Source organism: Triticum aestivum, chromosome 7A (genome assembly GCF_018294505.1).
Source record: "Triticum aestivum cultivar Chinese Spring chromosome 7A, IWGSC CS RefSeq v2.1, whole genome shotgun sequence".
Lineage (NCBI taxonomy): Eukaryota > Viridiplantae > Streptophyta > Magnoliopsida > Poales > Poaceae > Triticum > Triticum aestivum.
In genome coordinates this window covers 279,579,033-279,586,316 of record NC_057812.1, presented here as the reverse complement: position 1 = coordinate 279,586,316, position 7,284 = coordinate 279,579,033, and positions in this window count along the sequence as shown.

The window sequence follows — 7,284 nt, the reverse complement described above, 5'->3', positions numbered from 1 at the left end:
AAAGGGGGGCGCCGCCCCCCTTCCCTAGTCCAATTAGGACCAGAGGGGAAGGGGGCGCGCGGCCTGCCCTGGCCGGCCCTCTCTCTCTCCACTAAGGCCCATGTGGCCCATTAGTTCTCCGGTGGGGGGGGGGGGTCCGGTAACCCTTCGATACTCCGGTTTTCTCCGAAATCACCTGGAACACTTCCGGTGTCCGAATATAGCCGTCCAATATATCAATCTTTATGTCTCTACCATTTAGAGACTCCTCATCATGTCTGTGATCAAATATGGGACTCCGAACTACCTTTGGTACATCAAAACACATAAACTCATAATACCGATCGTCACCGAATATTAAGCGTGCGGACCCTACGGGTTCGAGAACTATGTAGACATGACCGAGACACGTCTCCGGTCAATAACCAATACTAGAACCTAGACGTTCATATTGGATCCCACATATTCTACGAAGATCTTCATTGGTCAAACCGCATAATGGTATATGTTGTTCCCTTTGTCATCGGTATGTTACTTGCCCAAGATTAGACCGTCCATATCTCAATACCTAGTTCAATCTCGTTACCGGAAAGTCTCTTTACTCGTTATGTAATGCATCATCCCGTAACTAGCTCATTAGTTACATTGCTTGCAAGCCTTATGGTGATGTGCATTACCGAGAGGGCCCAGAGATACCTCTCTGACAATCGGAGTGACAAATCCTAATCTCGATCTATGCCAACTCAACAAACACCATCGGAGACACCTGTAGAGCACCTTTATAATCACCCAATTATGTTGTGACATTTGGTAGCACACAAAGTGTTCCTCCGGTATTCGGGAGTTGCATGATCTCATAGTCATAGGAACATGTATAAGTTATGGAGAAAGCATTAGCAACAAACTAAACGATCATCGTGCTAAGCTAACGGATGGGTCAAGTCAATCACATCATTCTTTAATGATGCGATCCCGTTAATCAAATGACAACTCATGTCTATGGTTAGGAAACATAACCATCATTGATTCAACGAGCTAGTCAAGTAGAGGCATACTAGTGACACTCTGTTTGTCTATGTCTTCACACATGTACTAAGTTTCCGGTTAATACAATTCTAGCATGAATAATAAAAATTTATCATGATATAAGGAAATATAAATAAAAACTTTATTATTGCCTCTAGGTCATATTTCCTTCAGTCTCCCACTTGCACTAGAGTCAATAATCTAGATTAGATTGTAATGATTCTAACACCCATGGAGTCTTGGTGTTGATCGTGTTTTGCTCGTGAGAGAGGCTTAGTCAATGGGTCTGTTGTTGGGTAACGCTGTAATTTCAAAAAAAAATCATACGCACATGCGAGATCATGGTGATGCATAGCAACGAGAGGGGAGAGTGTTGTGTACGTACCCTCGTAGACCGTAAGTGGAACTATTATGACAACGCGGTTGATGTAGTTGTACGTCTTCACAATCGACCGATCCTAGTACCGAAAGTACGGCACCTCTGCGATCCGCACACGTTCAGCTCGGTGACATCCCATGAAATCACGATCCAGTAGAGTGTCAAGGGAGAGCTTCGTCAGCACGACGGGGTGATGATGGTGATGATGACGCTACCGGAACAGGGCTTCGCCTAAGCACCGCTACCATATGACTGAGGTGGATTATGGTGGAGGGGGGCACTACACACGGCTGGAAACAATCAACTTGTGTGTCTAATGGGGTGCCCCTGGCGACGTATATAAAGGATGGAGGGAGGAGGAGGCCGGCCCTCATAGGGCGCGCCCAAAGTGTGGAGTCCTACTAGGACTCCCTAGTCCTAGTAGGATTCCACCTCCCACATGGAATAGGAAAAAGGGAAGGGAGAAGGAGAAGGAAGGAAGGGCGCCCCTTTCCCTAGTCCAATTCGGACCAGTCCATGGGGAAGGGGCACGGCCACCCTTGACGCCTTTCTCTCCTTTCTCGTATGGCCCATTAAGGCCCACTACGAATTCCCGTAACTCTTCCGTACTCCGAAAAATACCTGAATCACTCGGAACCTTTCCGATGTCCGAATACAGCCTTCCAATATATTGATCTTTATGTATCGACCATTTCGAGACTCCTCGTCATGTCCCCAATCTCATCCGAGACTCCGAACAAACTTCGGTATATCAAAATACATAAACTCGTAATACCTATCGTCACCGAACGTTAAGCGTGCGGCCCTACGGGTTCGAGAACTATGTAGACATGACCGAGACACGTCTCTGGTCAATAACCAATAGCGGAACCTGGATGTTCATATTGGCTCCCACATATTCTACGTTGTTCCCTTTGTCATCGTTATGTTACTTGCTCGAGATTCGATCGTCGGTATCCTCATACCTAGTTCAATCTCGTTACCGGCAAGTCTCTTTACTCGTTCCATAATGCATCATCCTACAACTAACTCATTAGTCACAATGCTTGCAAGGCTTAGAGTGATGTGCATTACAGAGAGGGCCCAGAGATACCCCTCCGAGACACGGAGTGACAAATCATAATCTCGATCTATGCCAAATCAACCAGTTACGTTGTGACGTTTTATAGCACACAAGGTGTTCCTCCAGTATTCGGGAGTTGCATAATCTCATAGTCAGAGGAACATGTATAAGTTATGAAGAAAGCAGTAGCAATAAAACTGAACGATCATTATGCTAAGCTAACGGATGGGTCTTGTCCATCACATCATTCTCTAATGATGTGATCCCGTTCATCAAATGACAACACATGTCCATGGCTAGGAAACTTAACCATCTTTGATTAACGAGCTAGTCAAGTAGAGGCATACGAGGGACACTCTGTTTGTCTATGTATTCACACATGTACTAAGTTTCCGGTTAATACAATTCTAGAATGAATAACAAACATTTATCATGATATAAGAAAATATAAATAACAACTTTATTATTTCCTCTAGGGCATATTTCCTTCACTCTCCCACTTACACTAGAGTCAATAATCTAGTTCACATTGTCATGTGATTTAACACCAATAGTTCACATCTTTATGTGATCAATTCACATCTCCATGTGACTAACACCCAAAGGGTTTACTAGAGTCAATAATCTAGTTCACATCGCTATGTGATTAACACCCAAAGAGTGATCATGTTTTGCTTGTGAGAGAAATTTAGTCAACGGGTCTGCCACATTCAGAGTCGTATGTATTTTGTAAATTTTCTATGTCTAAAATGCTTTGCATGGAGCTACTCTAGCTAATTGCTCCCACTTTCGATATGTGTCTAGATCGAGACTTATAGTCATCCAGATCGGTGTCAAAGCTTGCATCAACACAACTCTTTACGATGAACTCTTTGTCACCTCCATAACCGAGAAACATTTCCTTATTCCACTAAAGATAATTTTGACTGCAGTCCAGTGATCCACTCCTGGATCACTATTGTACCCTCTTGCCAAACTTATGGTGAGGTACACAATAGGTCTGGTACACAACATAGCATACTTTATAGAACCTATGACCGAGGCATAGGGAATGACTTCTCATTCTCTTTCTATTTTCTGCCGTGGTTGGGTTTTGAGTCTTTACTCAACTTCACACCTTGCAACACAGGCAAAAACTCCTTCTTTGACTTTTCCATTTTGAACTACTTCAAAATCTTGTCAAGGTATGTACTCATTGAAAATATATCAAGCGTCTTGATCTATATCTATAGATCTTGATGCTCAATATGTAAGTAGCTTCATCGAGGTATTTCTTTGAAAAACTCTTTTCAAACACTCCTTTATGCTTTCTAGAAAATTCTACATTATTTTTGATCAACAATATATCATTCACATATACTTATCAGAAATGTTGTAGTGCTCCCACTCACTTTCTGGTAAATACAGGCTTCACCGCAAGTCTGTATAAAACCATATGCTTTGATCACTTTATCAAAGTATATATTCCAACTCCAAGATGCTTGCACCGGTCCATAGATGGATCGCTGGAGCTTGCACACTTTGTTAGCACCTTTAGGATTGACAAAACCTTCTTGTTGCATCATATACAACTCTTCTTTAAGAAATCCATTATGGAATGCAGTTTTGACATCCATTTGCCATATTTCATAAAATGTGGCAATTTCTAACTTGATTCGGACAGACTTAAGCATAGCTACGAGTGAGAAAATCTCATCGTAGTCAACATCTTAAACTTGTCGAAAACTTTTTGTGACAATTCGAGCTTTGTAGACAGTAACACTACTATTAGTGTCTGTCTTCCTCTTGAAAATCCATTTATTCTTAATGGCTCACCGATCAATGGGCAAGTCAATCAAAGTCCATACTTTGTTCTAATACATGGATCTCATCTCAGATTTCATGGCTTCAAGCCATTTCGCGGAATCTGGGCTCATCATCGCTTCCTCATAGTTCGTAGGTTCGTCATGGTCAAGTAACATGACCTCGAGAACAGGATTACCGTACCACTCTTGTCGTGGAATTGTCACGGCAGATGTCCTAGTGAAAGGACTTAATCATGGAGCCATCGCCACTAGGAAGCTTAAAGGGGTTAAAACGGGACAAAGGACACGAGGGTTTATACTGGTTAGGCCCCTTGTGGTGAAGGTAAAGGACTAATCCAATTGGAGATGGTATTGGTTATGTTTCGATTACTAGGGAGCGAATCCATTTGACCCAACTTTTGAACTGATCTTCCTTCCCTCAACCGCCATCGGGTCGTCCCTTTATATAGAGAGGTCGATGCCCAGCAGCTCACAGATTCCCGGTTGGCTCATAAACAGTGTTCGTCTTGGTCTCTAACTATCCCTACTGTACAATACAAGTTGTGTACATATGGCGGTTTATCTCTACGAGCCTTGATTCGCCTCTGGGCCTTGGGCCCTTAACTGAACCGCCATCTTGCAGAGCTGTCTTGGGCTTCATGAATCACCATAGGTATAACCCGACCCCTCTTGGGCAGGTCATACCTAATAGTTATATCCCCAACATTAGGCTCCAGATTTATTTGAACTGATCCATGTCAATCTTCAACACTTATAGAAAATTCTTCTACTCCTCATTATGCGAGAATTTGTAACCCACCATGACGTCATCTTCTAGATTTGAGATAACCCGCATGACGTCATCTGTCATTACTTCACACTTTATCCAACATATCTCAACAGATCCTTATCTTAATGACCATCCCGAGAATCGAGGCGTCCTGGTAGCTGGATAACCATATTTTTGGCCTCCTCATTTTTCGTGCCCATTTAAGTGTCTTTCCTTATAAATAGGCACGACCAATCTTTCCTTATTCTCCCCCTTTCCAGTATCTTCTTCCTCTCGCAACCCTTCTGCTGCTCGAGCTCCTCCGCCGCTGCAGAGCACCTCATCTTGTTCAACCTCGGCCGCTGCATCAACCTGAGTCGATTCAGAGAACGGTGGCGACCCTTCGCAATAGATCTGTAGCTGTAAGTTTCTGCCTTCCCATACCTCAGATCCGCATTAGGGTTTGCGATTTTCTCTGTGTTCTTTGTAGTTCATTGTAGTTCATCTTCCAGGCTGTACCGCGAGATTCTTTGATTTGAAAATGGTGTTCAACCAATGCGGTAGTTGTTTTATTCCCACTTTTGATATCAGTAGATCCTCTTTCCTGAATGAAAAATCTTGTGAAAGCTCATGAACTCATCTGTACTGGTTTTTAGGTCTAGATTTATTTTTCTTTTTCCTGCACAGCCGTTGATCTAAAATAATAGTTGCAGCCTGTGAAATTTGGTTATCTAACATTTAGGGAAAAACTGCATTTGTTAGATCCATCTAGCCATGGCGGCTAAATTAATTTGCACTGCTCATGGTGATTTATGTAACCTGACATAATTTAGTAATATACCATTAGGCCCCTTTGTAAGCTACCATATTGAATATGCATTGTAATATTTTTCCTTTCCGGCTTAAGTTTGAACTGGAAATGTCACTTTTTGATAGGCTTCTGTCTTCATAATGCCGCCCAAAACACCCACTTCATGCAATTGGGTCAAGTCCATTGTCACAGATAGTACACTTGACGATTTTGTGAAGACTGGCCATCGGCCAAAGAAGGGAGTCAAGTCCTACCGTGCACCTGATCCAACCGAGGAAAAGCCTCAGCCCAAAGAGGGGGAAGTCATCGTCTCCACTGATCACATGAACTGGGGCTTTTCCCCACCCGGCTCAAAGTTTTTAGAGACATCCTACACTTTTTTGACCTTCGTCCTCAAGACATCGGACCCAACTCCGTGTCTAATATTTTGCAGCTTTCATGTGTTCTATGAGGTGTATCTTGGAGAAGAGCCCAACTTGCTACTCTTCAGAGAGTTATTTTATTTGAACCGCCAGAATGAATGTGCCAACGGGCCTAGCTTGGAGCTTGGTGGGGTCTCAATCCAACGACGGAGAGATGCCATTTTCCCTTGTGCGAATCCACCAAGTCACCCCAAAGACTGGAACCAAACATGGTTCTATTGCCAAGACACTTCTCCTGCTGATGAAAACCCTCTGCCCGGCTTTCGCACCCTGCGCCTCGAGTCTAATCATCCTCTGCCAGACAAGTTGTTTGGTGCTGATCGCCAGAAACTCGCCCCTACCATGGCTAAAATCAAGGCTCTTTTGGGGAATGGTTTAAGTGGTATCGACTTGGTCCGTTTTTGTCTTGCCTGGTGGATCATTCCATTGAGCCGTCGTTCTGGTTTGATGTGCACCTACACAGGCGAGTTAAATGATCTTCTATGGCACAGCCGTGACAATTTACCTGATGACATCATTGATGATATGACAAAGTCGCTTTTGAACAAAAGCCTAGCAGACTATGGCAAAGTGGGCTTAAGCCCTTTCTGCAAATCTAACCCGGCTCCAGCGATAAGCCGCCAAATTGAGCATTTTTACCTCCATCCTTGATGTTTTGTCTTTACTTAGACTTTTGCTGACTTTCACAGGCGAAGGACAAATTTTGGAAGACAAAGTACGATCATGAAGCTGCAAAGAGGGCCAGGAAGGGCAAGAGAGCTGCCAGAAAAACCGCTGCCAAGAAGAACAGAAATAAGACCAGCGCCTCTGATTTCCTTCGACTAGAAGATACCTCTGAGTCGGAGGTAGCTCTTGATTCTCTAGACTCCTTTTTTAACCACCTTATTGACACTGATTATCATCATGAGGACACATGAACGAGTCACGGAGTGGGTAAAGAGGTAACTATTATTTCCTCCGACTCCGAGCCTTTGCCAAGGCAGAAAATCCAAAGAGTAACCTGGAAAGTAAGATTTTCACATCCTTTAGCTTATCAAGATCCTCAATTTCT